This window comes from Zingiber officinale, chromosome 11A, assembly GCF_018446385.1.
Source record: "Zingiber officinale cultivar Zhangliang chromosome 11A, Zo_v1.1, whole genome shotgun sequence".
NCBI lineage: Eukaryota > Viridiplantae > Streptophyta > Magnoliopsida > Zingiberales > Zingiberaceae > Zingiber > Zingiber officinale.
In genome coordinates, this window is record NC_056006.1 from 58578646 (window position 1) to 58594160 (window position 15515).

The following is a 15515-nucleotide window of genomic DNA, read 5'->3' on the forward strand; positions in this document are numbered from 1 at the left end:
TTGTCACATAGCACTTATACACCCTTATAAAAAAGTCCATAATCCTCTAGGGTGTGTATCATCCACAACAATTGTGATAGACTCTCTCCCATGGCAATGTATTCAGCCTCGGTCGTGGAGAGAGCAACACAATGTTGCTTCCGACTTGACCAACTAACTAATGATGAACCTAAGAATTGACAACCCCCACTAGTGCTTTTCCGATCCAAGTTGCACCCAGCATAATCGGAATCGGTATAGCCTACCAAGTCAAAAGACTCTGTACGAGGGTACCATAGACCTACTCGAATTGTGCTCTTAAGGTATCTCAATATTCTCTTAACTGCAATTAAATGAGATTCCTTGGCACAGACTTGATATCTAGCGCACATGCCCACAGCAAAAAGTATGTCAGGCCTACTAGCTGTGAGATATAGAAGACTACCAATCATGCTTCTATACTGCGTTAGATCAACTGGTTTTCCACTCTCATCATTGTCAAGGCGAGTGTTTGTCGCCATAGGAGTGGATACTTCCTTAGAGTCACTCATGTTGAATTTCTTGAGCATCTCTTGAGTGTATTTCGTCTGATGGACATAAATGTCATCTCGAGTTTGTTTGATTTCAAGCCCAAGGAAGAATGTCAATTCTCCTACTAGACTCATCTCAAACTCACTCTCCATGTGAGAAATAAAATCATTCAAATAGCCCTTGTTATTTGAGCCACAAATTATGCCATCGACATATACTTGGGCTACAAAAATATTTTCACCATCTCTACGCAGAAATAGTGTTGGGTCTATTTGGCCTCTCACAAAACCCTTTTCTAGTAAATATGTTGACAACCTTTCGTACCAAGCTCGTGGTGCTTGTTTAAGCCCATAAAGTGCTTTCTTGAGCTTGAACACGTGGTTTGGAGCTTCGGTATTCACAAACCCCGGTGGTTGTTCAACATAGACTTCTTCTTTAATAAAACCATTTAAGAAGGTAGATTTAACATCCATTTGATAGAGTTTGAAACCTCTATGTGCAGCAAAAGCTAGCATCAAACGAATGGACTCTAATCGTGCCACGGGAGCATAAGTCTCATCATAATCGAGACCTTCAACTTGACTATAGCCCTTGGCTACAAGTCTTGCCTTGTTTCTTACAACTTCTCCCTTTTGATTTAACTTATTTTTGAAGACTCATTTAGTTCCAATAATGGTGGTCTTTTTCGGTCTAGGAACCAAGTCCCACACTTGGCTCCTTTCAAATTGACCTAATTCGTCTTGCATAGCTATGATCCAATCAGGATCGTGCAATGCTTCATCAACTAGTCTTGGTTCAATCTCTGAAATCAATGCGACTTCATTAGACTCATTTCTAAAGAATGACCTAGTCCTAACCCCTTGTTGGATATCTCCCATAATTTGGTCTTGGGGATGACTAGTGGTTATCCTAGATTGTCTTGGTGTTGGTGGTGCCTCATGAATGGTCTCACTAGGCACAGGCAAGGACTCAATATCAGGCAAGGGATCAACCGGAGCCCTTTGTTGCCTTTGCTCATCGTCATCAGAGTCAACCTCGACTCTTTTTTCATTTTGATCATTCAAACTTAGATTTCTAAGTTCAAATTGAATTTCTCCTACATCCCTTGATTGATCATTTGAGTTGGGGATTTCTTCAAACGCTACATCTGAGGACTCTTCAATCAATTTAGTCCTATTGTTGTAGACTCGATAGGCTTTGCTGATAAGAGAGTACCCGACTAGTATCCCTTCGTCAACTTTTGCCGTGAACTTTCCAAGATGATCCTTGGTGTTCAAGATAAACACCTTACAACCAAACACCCTAAGATGTTTAATTGTAGGGGGTCTCCCAAACCAAAGTTCATGGGGGGTCTTTCCTAAAAACCTATGTATCAATATTCGGTTTTGCACATAGCACGCTGTATTTACAGCTTCAGCCCACAAGTAACTCGGTAGTGAGTACTCATTAAGCATGCTTCGTGCAGCCTCTTGCAAGACTCAGTTCTTTCTCTCCACAACCCCATTTTGCTGTGGGGTCCTTGGAGTTGAGAACTCATGTCTATACCCTTTTGCTTGACAAAATTCTAAGAACCTATGGTTTTGAAATTCACCGCCATGATCACTTCTAATGGTTTTAATTGTTGTTGATTTTTTATTTTCAGTTCTTCTACAAAAAGAAATAAAAATATCTATGGTTTGATCCTTAGTTTTCAAAAAGAAAGTCCATGTGTATCTAGTAAAATCATCAATAATTACTAAACAATATCTACTACCATTCAATGAAATAACATTGTTACAATCAAACAAGTCCATATGTAATAAGTCTAAGGCAGTAGATGTACTCACAGTGCTTTTACCTTTATGAGGTGCTTTTGTTTGCTTACCCATTTGACATGCATCACATAGTTTGTTCTTTTGGTACTTGATGCTTGGTAAGCCTCGTACTAGTCCTTTGTTGGCCAACTTCTGAATGTTCTTCATGTTTACATGTGCTAACCTTCTATGCCAAAGCCAAGACTCTTCTTCTTTTGACATGAAACACTTAATCAAAGCATTAGTAGCACTTTTAAACGATACTTGATAAATATTATCAACCCTTGTGCCTACTAGTACCGTGTCAAGTGTGTCAATGTGTTTAACCAAACATTAACTTGAATGAAATTCAATTGTGTAACCCGTATCACACAATTGACTGACACTTAGGAGATTAAAAGTCATCCCCTTGACTAGAAGGACATTCTTGATATGGAGACATTCGGATATATGAATGTCTCCAACTCCTACAACCTTAAGGCTACCATTATTACCAAAAGACACATTACCTCTACTTTTGTTTTGAATGGTTGTAAATAGTGATTTGTTCCCGGTCATGTGCTTGGAGCATCCACTATCAACAAACCAAGTTGATAGATGCTCCCCCTCGACCAATGCCTACAAGACACGGAAGATAGAGGATTTAGGTACCCAAATCTTGGGACCTAATGCTTCTACAACGAAAGACCTAGGAACCCATGCCTTGGTCATACCTTTCCTAGTTCCATGAGCCCTAGAAACATGTAATCTACTATCTTGAGTTCTAGACATTAGAGAAATGAAACTTGACTCCTTGGGTTGATACCCTAGCCTGGCCTTGTTGTAGACTGCCCTTTGGGCATTTAGAATCATGTCTAGAGTCTTAGAGCTAGTTGAGAACTTCTCAAGCATTTTCTTGAGTTTCTCAACCTCACCCTTTAAAGCCTTGTTCTCATCCTCAAGGACTTCTAGATGTAGGTCATCGACCTCATCTTCCCTAAGGGTCCTTAAGGTTTTTACTTCTTCTTTTAACAATTTATTTTCTGTTTTTGACTTTTTAAGCAATGTAGATAAATGAGTGATAGTCTTATAACACTTTTCTATATGAGAAGAGGTTACCTCTTCATCATCCGATGATGATGAAGCCGCGGTTGAGGCGTCGCTCGAATCTCCCTCACTTCCGGAGTCCGAAACCTCCCTTGCCATGAGTGCTAATTGTCGTGTGCTCTTTTCCATCTTCTCTTCTTCCTCCGATGAGCTTGATGAGGACTCATCCCAAGTGGCCTTGAGAGCCTTCTTCTTCTTGGCTCTTTCCTCCTTCTTTTTGGCTCGTTCCTCCTTCTTCTTAAGTTTTGGACACTCACTTCGATAGTGTCCCTTTTTGCTGCACTCATAACATGTAACATTAGTTTTGTCAATATTTTGTTCACTAGGTTTACCTTTTCCTTTGTATCTCCTGCTCCTTCTCATGATTCTTCTTACGAAATTCGCCATCTCACTTGATGATGATCCACTTTCATCATCGGATTCTGAGGAAGAGGTGGATGAGGAAATCTCCTTTTCTTTCTTCTTTTCCTTCTTCCTTCTTCCATCCTTGCTCTTTGGTCCTGCAAACAAAGCAATACCCTTCTCTTTTTGACCTTTGTTAGCAAGCTCATGAAGTTCCATCTCACAGAAAAATTCATCTAATTTAACAATGGAAAGATCCTTGGATACCTTGTAGGCATCTACCATAGATGACCACAAGGCATTCCTAGGAAAAGCTTTTAGAGCATACCTTACTAGATCGCGATTCTCCACTCGTTCGTCCACAGAGTGTAGACCGTTGATGATCTCCTTGAATCTCCCATGAAGTTCACTTACCGTTTCATCGTCCTTCATGGTTTGATTCAAGAATAGGTCCCTCTTGGCAATCCGAGAATCTCGAGTTCCCTCTTGGAGCTCGATGAGTTTGTTCCATAGGTCTCTTGCACTCGAGAACGGACCTACCTTGACGAGTTGGTCCTTGGCGATTCCACATTGCAAGGTGACCATAGCCTTGGCATCGGCTTGTGCTTTGCGGAGTTGTTCGGTAGACCACCTTGACGAATCAAGTTCCTTACCTTCTTCATCTTTTGGTGGTGTAAAACCCTCCTTGACGGAAAACCACATGGAGATATCGGTCTTGAGGTAATACTCCATGCGGCTTTTCCAGTATTGGAAATCTGCTCCCTCGAAATAGGGTGGACGGTTGGTGCTGAATCCCTCCTTCATGGCCATTGTTTAGCTCTTTGGGTTGTTAAGCCGAAATGAAGAGCACCAGGCTCTGATACCACTTGTTGGGATCTTAGATGGCTAGAGGGGGGTGAATAGCCTCTTAAAAACAAAAACAAAATTTCTACACAGAGATTTGTTAGCACAGCGGAAATAATCAAAACAAACACTTATGCAAAGAAGAAAACACACCACCACTAACACAATGATGTACGAGGTTCGGGGATAACTTGCCCCTACTCCTCGGCGTGTCCGTAAGGTGGACGATCCCTTGATCTTTCGGTAGATCAACCCCCGGACAGATTCCGGCTAAGTATTTCTCCTTCTCGGTGGAGAAACCTCCCACAAAGTCTCAAAACAGATTTAGAATGAAGCACAAGACTTAGACTTACAGAATTTTGTGGCTACAATGAATGCACAATCAACTTACAGCCACAATGAATGCAGAGAGTGAAGAAGAAGTAGATTCACAGCCAAGAGCTTCACAGAACACCCTTGCTTGAACGTCGACAGAGAGTTTGCTACCAAAGAATGAATCCTTTTCAAACCTCTCTTCTACCTCCTTCTTATTTCTCTGCTCTCTTGCTGTCTATCAGCCCAGGCATCGCCAATCACGCTTCTTCCTCATCTGATTATCTGAGCTCACACCAATACCATCCTTGGTCTTCACTGGTGTCTCTGAGCTCGAACCAATAAGGAAGAGTCAAGCTGATTGCAGCCAGTGAGCCAACTGAACAAGCCAGTGAACGTTGACGCTTCTTTTGCACAATTTGCAGCGATAACCAGTGGAAAAACCATTTTGTTTTATTCCTTTGATAGTCATTGATTTGAATTCAAGCATCACCATGGTACCGCAACCTGTTACTCAAAAGCTCACTGGCGGATGTTAGATCGACGCATCGAGTAATCGAATCGGAAAGGCCGGCGGTGTGTGCGCGGTGTGGTGGATCGGTCGGCGGACCGATCCACACTTGAATTGATGTCCGATCGGTCGTGCGGACCGATCGGTATGGCCTGATCGGTGCGGAGACCGTCAGGATTAATGAGTGCGATTCCTTGCACTCACGAGATCGTCACTGATCGGTCTCAAGACCGATCGAGGATATGATCGGTCCTACCATGACTCGCGAGGTTCATATGGATCGGTCCACCGGACGATCCCACGCCTTTTCCTCTCGCGACATCATCTCACGATCGGTCTGGGACCGATCAGATACACCTCATGAAGGACGAGTGTTTCCCTCTCTGGAGTCCGATCATTACCGTGTGCTTGCAGCTGGTGTTTCTCGATCGATCGCGCCGACCGAATAACATAGTTTCACCGGATCGGTGCGGCCGACGTCGGTCAATCAAAATCCGGATGTGATTGGCCCGATCCACCCATGTGATATTAGGATTGGTCTTGAGAGCGCCTCTCGGACCCTAGTCGAGAACGAGCTACCGAGCCCTCTCCGACTTCGTGGGTCCGGAGCGAGCTCACGAGCCCTCTCGACCACTCCGTGCCAAGTCTCCATACTTGGACTTTTCCCATGCCAAGCTCCTGCTTGGACTTTTCATCTCTGGTCAACCTTGACCCATCTGGATTTCCCTTGCATGGCTTCACTCACTGATCAACCTCGATCAGTAGTCAGTCTGAGTTTGATTAATATATGATACAAACTTAAATCGGTGTCAATATCAAACAAATATCGGTTGTCAGATCAACACGCTCCACTTGGCCGGCGAAAAGGCGACTCGCTCCGCCTCTCGATCGCCATTTCTATCAGTGGACTGGTACCCCGAGTATAGTCTCTCAACACTCGGACCCTCACCCTTACGACTCACTTGACGCTTCTTTGCAGCCTTGACATCTTGCTTTCAAGTCTACTTCCTTTGGCTCTCATCCCTCGGATGCATTTAAGCTCGTCTCAATGTCATCCTTCGTGTATACCTCGAAGACACTTCCCTCAGCCCTTGTCCTTGTTGCATTGTCCACGGTCCCTAGATTGCTCCATCTTTCACCAGACCCGAAGCCATCAACTTGAGTCATATGTGTATCCTACAAACCTGCACACTCACATACACATATCAAATACAAGGGTAAATCTAACTTAAACCCTTTGCCCAAACACCAAAACACATGGTCACACAGACCATTGGGATTGCTCCAACAATCTCCCCCTTTTTAATGTTTGGCAATACGTTTAAGTTAGGGAAAATATAATAGCAAATAAACATGTTAAAAATAATAGACTTACGTTGCTAAGGATACACACTTGGACTTACACCGCTGAATGAACTTACGTTGCTAAGGCTACACACTTGGATTTACACCGCCGAATAGACTTACGTTGCCAAGGCTACACACTTGGACTTACACCGTCGAATGGAGTTACGTTGCCAAGGCTACTGTAATGCCCGAAAATTCTCAAAAGATTTTTAGAAATATTCTATTATTTTTCTGGAATTGTCCATGGTCCCTAGAATGCTCCATCTTTCACCAGACCCGAAGCCATCAACTTGAATCATATGTGTATCCTACAAACCTGCACACTCACATACATATATCAAATACAAGAGTAAATCTAACTTAAACCCTTTGCCCAAACACCAAAACACATGGTCACACAGACCATTGGGATTGCTCCAACAATTTCCCCCTTTTTAATGTTTGGCAATACGTTTAAGTTAGGGAAAATATAATAGCAAATAAATATGTTAAAAATAATATACTTACGTTGCTAAGGATACACACTTGGACTTACACCGCTGAATGAACTTACGTTGCTAAGGCTACACACTTGGATTTACACCGCCGAATAGACTTACGTTGCCAAGGCTATACACTTGGACTTACACCGTCGAATGGAGTTACGTTGCCAAGGCTACTGTAATGCCTAAAAATTCTCAAAAGATTTTTAGAAATATTCTATTATTTTTCTGGAATTTTAGGATATTTTTATGGAATTTTTAGAGTAGCGGAAGTAGCAAAAATAAATAGAAACGTAAAATAGCCTAAACGAGAATTGAACCTGAGACCTATGAGACCCTGTGTCTTATAGACATACTCTAGTAACCAGGAGGCCCCAGCAGGGGTGTGCTGAAAGAAGAGGGAAACAGTTATATTTAAGGTTTAATTGGCCGAATAAACCACTTAATATAAATAGGAAAAATTAAGTGAGGAGTTATTAGTTTTCATCGAAAGCTTTTCCTCTCCTCACCCTAATTCCGCCGAACCTCTCTTCTTCCAAACCTCACGGCACCTCAACCTCCAAGGAACCTAGGGTTTCATCCCAAGGGCTATAGGAGCACCTTTCGGCGACAACTCCGGCACGAGAACGCTCCTCTCCGAGAGAAGAGCACGTAGAAGGGATCTTCTCCACCGGAAATCTAGCGATCAGATCGTAAGGAAATCTAGCGCAGGATGTAAGAAACCCCTCATTTGCAGTATAAGTAGCTCTTTCCATGATTTTATGCCTTACTTTAGTTGTACACAGATTTTCAGCACATAGGGTGTGAATTAGTGCACACCAAATGTTTGATAAAATGTTTAGCTCAGTTAAATGCAACATAGGCATTTTTAATAGCTTAGATAAATGCAATAGGAGCATTTTATAGCATACTTAGCCTTGCTACAACTTATATGGGACTACGGTCCAATGGGTGGACACCCACAGTCGCCTTTAGGTTCAGATAACCTAGCTCTAGGTTCATATAACCTAGAAATAGCAAGATAAGATAATTCAGTTATAAAACAGTATTTTACTTTTGTCAGTGGAACTGTACTGGACTTCAGTTGTCCTTGGGTTAGGCTCCCATAGTCGTCTCTAGGTTTAGATAACCTAGTAAACCCTACTAGATTTGGGACTAGCTACCTCAGGTCTAGTTAGGGATGCGCGCATAGCAAGTACAGTTGTCGGGCCCATCAGCAGCATGATTAGTATTTTCATCTATTTATGATAACTAGTTTTTCAAAGCTTCACAATTTCGTTATGTGATTACAGTTCATAATTTGTATCAGCTTAGCATTAGTTTAGTTAGCTATTGTATCAGTTTAGTTCTATCTTGTTGATACTAGTAGATATTGCCATGATCAGCTTTTGATTTCTATGTTTTGTATGATAGTATACCATGCCATGCTCTAACATGTTCAGTATATATTTCAAATAGCATGTTTTAAAAGCATAAATCGCATCGTATGCATGTTTTGTGAGGTAGATGGTTTCTTACTAAGCTCCCAAGCTTATAGATACTTCTTTTCCTTATACTGCAGATAAAGGTAAAGGAAAGATGGATTAACGGAGGCTGGAGGACAATGCAATGAAGATGTGTGTGGATAGGAACTTGGAATAAAGATCTTTGGAGAAACTAGCAATTTAAGAACTTAGTATTTCTTGTAGTGTTACTTTTCTGCACTGTTAGTTAATTAAGTGTCTTGAATTGCGATAGTTATGCTTAGATTACTGATTATCATGATCTTAGTTAGCTAGCCATGAGTAATGATAGGTCTAGTAGCTTTGTTTCTGCTTATAGAGTTGATATATGCGATTTGAGCACGAAACATTGCTGAAATTAGACTTCTGATATGAAATCAGAAACCCCAATCGATCAACTGATCGATTGGAGGCTCCTCAATCGATCAGCTGATTGATTGGGCAGCTTGTTCCGTGAATAGTAAGCTCCTGGATCGATCAGTCGATCGATCCGGTAGCGTTCTGTCGCGAACAGAGAGCTCTAGAATCAATCACTGGATCGATTGGCCAGACTGGATCGATCAGCCGATCGATCCAGACGGGACCTCCGTGCACAGTAGCAAGCTGAATCGATCAGTGGATCGATCCAATAGCTCCAATCGATTGAGTGATAAGCTCGATCGATCGGGAAGCTGGATTTGGACTAGAAACCTTTAGTTGTAGCTCCTTGACCATGGGGGATGAAAGATATGTCATGTATACCTTAGATCCCTTCCCTTACCATATGTAGAACAAAGAAATTGCATTAGCATAAAGAAATCTTAAATCAAATCAGTTTTCCGCACATTAAGAATAGTTTAGCAACAGCATAATGTAACCCCCGGCCTTACAGCTTAGCCAGTAGAAGGCGGGGCGTTACAGAGTGGTATCAGAGCAAAAGTTCCATACTTCCTACACACACATCAGCATTGAATCTGCAGCTTCCAAGTAAGAACATCTCTCACTTTATTTATGTTTGTTTGCTTTCATGTTATAGAACTAAAGCATGTTTACATATGATAGTACCTAACATGATAACAATAGTTATGCAATATGATCCTATTAGTTATGTATGTCCTCTATGTCTTTAGAAAATGGTACGAGGACGTCCAGCTAGGAAGACACCAGTTACTGAGCCCCATACGGCGGTGGCTCGTGCCTCCTCCGGACCTTGCAGAGGTAGTGGCTCGATGAAGCAACTAGGTGAGCTGACAGAGATAGCCACTTTAAGGGCTAACTAGCGAACACTCCCATCCTCTAGAACCTAAAGCGGTGGTGATAGAGGTTCCACGATCCAACAACCTACAGTGCTCGATGAGGCGATGAGGGGCAAGAAGCCTTCAATCGAGGCGGAAGATCAAACGAGAATTTCGGCACGGTGAACCATGGGATGCTCAACCTGGACGGCTGGCTCGATGGAGCTTACGGGTGGCGAACATGAGAAGGTGAAATGAGCCTCTTTTGCGACGGCAAGGCATGTATGTATGTGTGGGAAAATTAAAGCGAGCGCGGTGATCGATGACCGACTTGAAAGGAATTCTTCGAGTTCTTCCACATGGGTCAGAACCGCCACTACAACGAGTTCACGAATTTCGTCAACCTTTCGATTGAGGGCGGTGAGGAAATTCAATAGACGACTTGTCTATGCTCTGCGCCAGCAGAAAGAGAACGAGTCAGGTGATGTTCAAGATGTTAAGGCGGAAAATAATAAATGTGGCCGGTGGTCGTAGAGTCGTAAACTACAAAGAACTAGTGAGCGGTTACATTACTATGTTGGACTTCGGATGGCTAGAGGGGGGTAGCCTCCTTAAAACTTAAACAATCTTCTCACAAAAGTTTGTTAGCACAGCGGAAATAAGCAAAAGAACAACTAATACAAGGAGAAGAAACAACCCACAACTAAGCGTCCGTGTAAAGGTGGATGATCCCTTGATCTTTCGGTAGATCACACCCCGGACAAAATCCGGCTAAGTATTTCTCCTTCTCGGTGGAGTAACCTCTCCACAACGTCACGGAAAAGATTTGAAATGAAGCACAAGACTTATAGAGTTCGGTGGCCAAAAGAAATGAACAATGAAACTTTACACCATGAAGCGAAGCGCTAAGCAGAAGGATTCCTCGACCAAGAGCTCAACACCGGACACACTTGCGATACGAGTTTCAAAATCTTCTTCCAACCTCTTCTTCTTCCTTCTTATTGCCTTTCTCTTGTCTTGACGACCGACCGAATCAACATCACTATCGAATCCTGCGACCAACTCGTGCAATCACTCTTCCTCCTCATCGGTTCTCGAACTCACACCAATACCATCCATGGTCTTCCTGGTGTCGAGCTCGAACCAATAAGCAAGTCAGTCAGTTAAGTGCTTGATGAACGTTGGCGCTCCAATTACACCATTTGCGGTGAAACCAGCAGAAAGAGCACTTGGTCTTATTCTTTGATGGAGCTTAATTTGAAATTGAGCATTGGCATGACACCGCAACAACTCAAAAATCTCACAACAAATGATTTGATCGGTGAATCGATCAGAGAAGCGAAGAAGACACGACATCGTTGTGGATCGGTCGGTCGATCCGATCCAGCCCGACGATCGGACACCTCCGATCGATGCAGATATTCGATCCTGATCGTGCGTGGACCGATCAGCCTATAATGGATCGGTCCACGGATCGATCCCATCGCTCTGAATCCCATCGCATCCCATCTTCTCTTCTGCGATCGGTCACGGGACCGATCGGATAACCTCTCTGTAGTAGCAGTGACGATCGAGAGACCGATAAGATAATCCAGATTGCTCTGGTTTTGATCGGTCATGAGACCGATCAGGATCTAATCTATCAGAGAAAGCGCATGCACAATGAACTAAACTTTGGATCGGTCAGCAGACCGATCCAATGTAATGTTGGTTTAGAGCTTCGACCCTAAACCCTAACGTCTTCTGGTCGCAGCGAGCTACAGGCCCTCTCGACCTAGTCGGAGAACAAGCTCGGCCCTCTTAACTTCCACGTCGGTCAAAGAGGCTAGCAAACCGAGCTCTCGGCCTAGTCAGGAGGGAGCCGACTGTCTCGGAGAGACAGTCGCCTGCCCTCTCGGAGTCACAGAAGGCAGCTAGCCGAGTCCGACTTCATCCCAGGTCAGGCAGAGGCTGGAAGGAGGTGGGAGGCAGTGCCGCCAGAGCCTCTCCGACCTTGGCGTGCCAAGTATACATGCTTGGACTTTCCTCTCCACATGATCAACCTTGATCATTAATCAATCTAAGTTTAATTAATATCTGATACAAACTTAAATCAGTGTCAACATCAAAACAACAGCCAGGTCAGACTGTATTAACAATTTCTCCCTTTTTGTTGTTTGACAACACGATTTAAGTTTAGATCAGAAATGTTCATATTTCCCTAATTTTAGGGGAATCAAGATCCTCCCCTAAGACTGACACAACACCATATAAGGATAGAGGAATCAAGATCCTCCCCCTAAAGCCAAACTTTCATTTATCTCTAAACTTAGTTATCTTCTCCCCCTTTGTCAAACACCGAAAAGGTGCGAATTAGGTAAGAAAACGATAAAGGACTCCCCCTTAGCCCATACTGTCTTTTTCTCAATCCTCCTAGAATGCCCTCTAAGTGTATTATAAGACAGTAATAAAGAAATAAGAGACATACAAGACATGGTATATGAACAGCAAATTAATAGACAATAGGAAGTGAAACATAAAGAACAATAAGAAAATGAGCAGCATGAAATCAGCAAGTATCCAGGTCAGACATAAATATCCAACAAACAATATCCAAAACATAGATACTCAAAATGACATCATAGAACAATGTGTATCACTCAGCCTCCTCATCATGAGATGAGCATCATCAGCGGGAGGGTGGGTCCACAGGTGGCATGCTGCTCGGAGGATGGATAGCGAAATCTGCGGTGGGGTATCGGCCATCCATCCCATAATGATGTGTCGCGATTCTTGTTGCGTAACTCATTAGCAATTTGTGGAATGGTCGGCTGTGGGCTCCGCGCAACGGCGTGTGCCGATCATCGCGACTCTCCATTCGGCGATGCGGCCTAGCAGATCGAGATCTCTCCTCCCATCGTCGGGAGCGAGAGCAGGGAGGACAACGGACGGGAAGCCGGTCGCACAGCGTGGAGGTCCGTGGTAACTCACCTAGAGCTCTCCCATCCTTCCACCGAACCTCCCATTTTGTCCTGATGCGGACTTGGAAATGCCCGTTTCCCAAGTCTGCAGTCTCTGACCATCTTGACTATTCTACCCTTGGAGACATCAATCAAGGGTCTCGAGCCAATCTGTAATTATATGCCCATAAGGCATATAAACAGTGAAGTTATTTGGCTCACTATAGGAGATGATCGAAGAGTAGATGCTAGACATGATGTCAAAGTCGAGACGCCGACGCAATCCATAAAGCATCACGCTGATATGGTCGAATCTCGGACAAGGGTTTAGATGTGATTGGCGGAAGGCGTTCGTGACAATCTTAAAAGAATGTAATCGGGCGGATAATCTCAGGTTGCAAAAGTAGGAAAATCAACATCTAATTCATAGCCCACCGGTCTAGGATGTATCGAAGAAATACTAAAGTGTCGTCGATGAGACATCAAAGGGTGAAAGGGTGCAGTAAGTCGGGATATAGAAAAGACATTTCGACACCTCAGGTAAGCTAGATAGTCAAAATCAGAGGTCTTGAGCAACTTTAGTTTTATAACTCACATCATTAGTTTGGTGAAGGTTGTTATAAAACTCAGATACTAAGTCATAATTGATATCTCGTTCTAAATAGACAAGTGAATCAAGTTTGTAGTAAGCAATGATTTCTGACACAGTTGGACAAAATTCGTCCATGAATTTACGATCCACAGACCTACAAGGGAGTAATTTAAAGGTTCTTTGTTTAAAGGCTTCCTCAAAATGGTGGTTTGGAAATCTCCCGGAGATAGATGGTTGAGGTCGGGAGGGAGCCTTAGACTTCGACTTCTCAGGTGACTTAGACTTAGAGGTTCCTTCACCCACTAGTTTCTTCCTAAGGGTTAACAATGTGATACAATGGGGCAAGTAAATGAGCACCGGAGCCACCAACACCCGAAACAAAAAGCACAGATACGGTGAGAAATGAAATCGAAATGCCAAGGTGAGTAGTTCTAGGGAAGTATGGAGTTACCTTGGTGCCATTGAAGTGTCTTTTGGCTAGGGCTTCGGCGGGCAAAGAGAAGAGAAGAGTGGAGGTGTAGGAAAGAGTCGGCTAGGGCTTCCACGTGAAAGGAGAAAAGAAAGGATCGGGAAGATTTAAAGGAGATGGGTGTTAGGTGTTGAAATGATCGGACGACTGTCCGATCAGGAGATATCAGGAGCCTCTTGATTGGTCCCTGGACCGATCCAGGAACCTCCTGATCGGTCTATAGACCGATCAGAAGACGATCAGTAGACTTCTGATCGGTCCCTGGACCGATCAGGGTACCTTCTGATCGGTCTGTAGACCGATCAGAAGACGATCAGTAGCCCTCTGCGTACCAGACTGACCTAATCGGTCCCTGGACCGATCCAGGGAACTCCTGATCGATCTGTAGACCGATCAGAAGACGATCAGTAAGCTACCTGGCGTACAAAATGAACCTGATCGGTCCCTGGACCGATCCAGGAACCTCCTGATCAGTCTAGTTCAGTAACTGAAATTCGTAGAGGTGTTCGATAGAAGTTTTTTTTTCAGTAAAACTTCCAAATCCAGTACCTAGACCCTGAAGCATAACTATTTCCTAAAGATTATGGTCTGAAATTGTTTATAGCCCGAAAGTTTCAGACGTTTAGAAAAACAGACAACTCAAGGCTTGAAAACTGAAATTTTCGACCTTGTTATGTTCAGTTTCAAGTTTGTCAAAATATAACTAAATTGCTATCATTACCTCAATAGCTGGTCTTATTTTCAATCAAAATCATGAACGGTATCGATCAAAAACCCAAGTTGCCCAAATTAATTTCCCAATTTCTCTTGTTGTTTTAATTGTCCTTATTGATCATGATGGGGTCCTAATGGCCTATTGAGACAAACACATTTCCAATTCTCTCCTCAAATGACTAAATTCATTTTCCGAAAGAGGTTTGGTGAAAATATCGGCTAGGTTTGACTTTGACTCAACATATGTGAGCGCAATGTCTCCCCTAGCTACGTGATCTCTAATGAAGTGATGACGCACTTAGGTTTATTGTGCTGATGTTGTCACACAACACTTGCACTCCCTTATACGAAAGCCCATAATCTTCTAGGGTGTGGATCATCCACAACAATTGTGATACATTCTCTCCCATGGCAATGTATTCAGCTTCGGTCGTGCAATGTTGCTTCCGACTTGACCAACTAACCAATGATGAACCTAAAATTGGCAACCTCCACTGGTGCTTTTCCGATCCAATTTGCACCCAGATAATCGGAGTCGGTATAACCTATCAAGTCAAAAGACTCCGTGCGAGGTACCATAGACCTACTCTAATTGTGCCCTTAAGGTATCTCGGAATTCTCTTAACTGCAATTGACTAGCTGTGAGATATAGAAGACTACCGATCATGCTTCTATATTGCGTTAGATCAACTGGTTTTCCATTCTCATCATTGTCAAGGCGAGTGTTCGTCGCCATTGGAGTGGATACTTCCTTAGAGTCACTCATTTTGAATTTCTTGAGCATCTCTTGAGTGTACTTCGTCTGATGGACATAAATGCCATCTCGAGTTTGTTTGATTTCAAGTCCAAGGAAGAATAT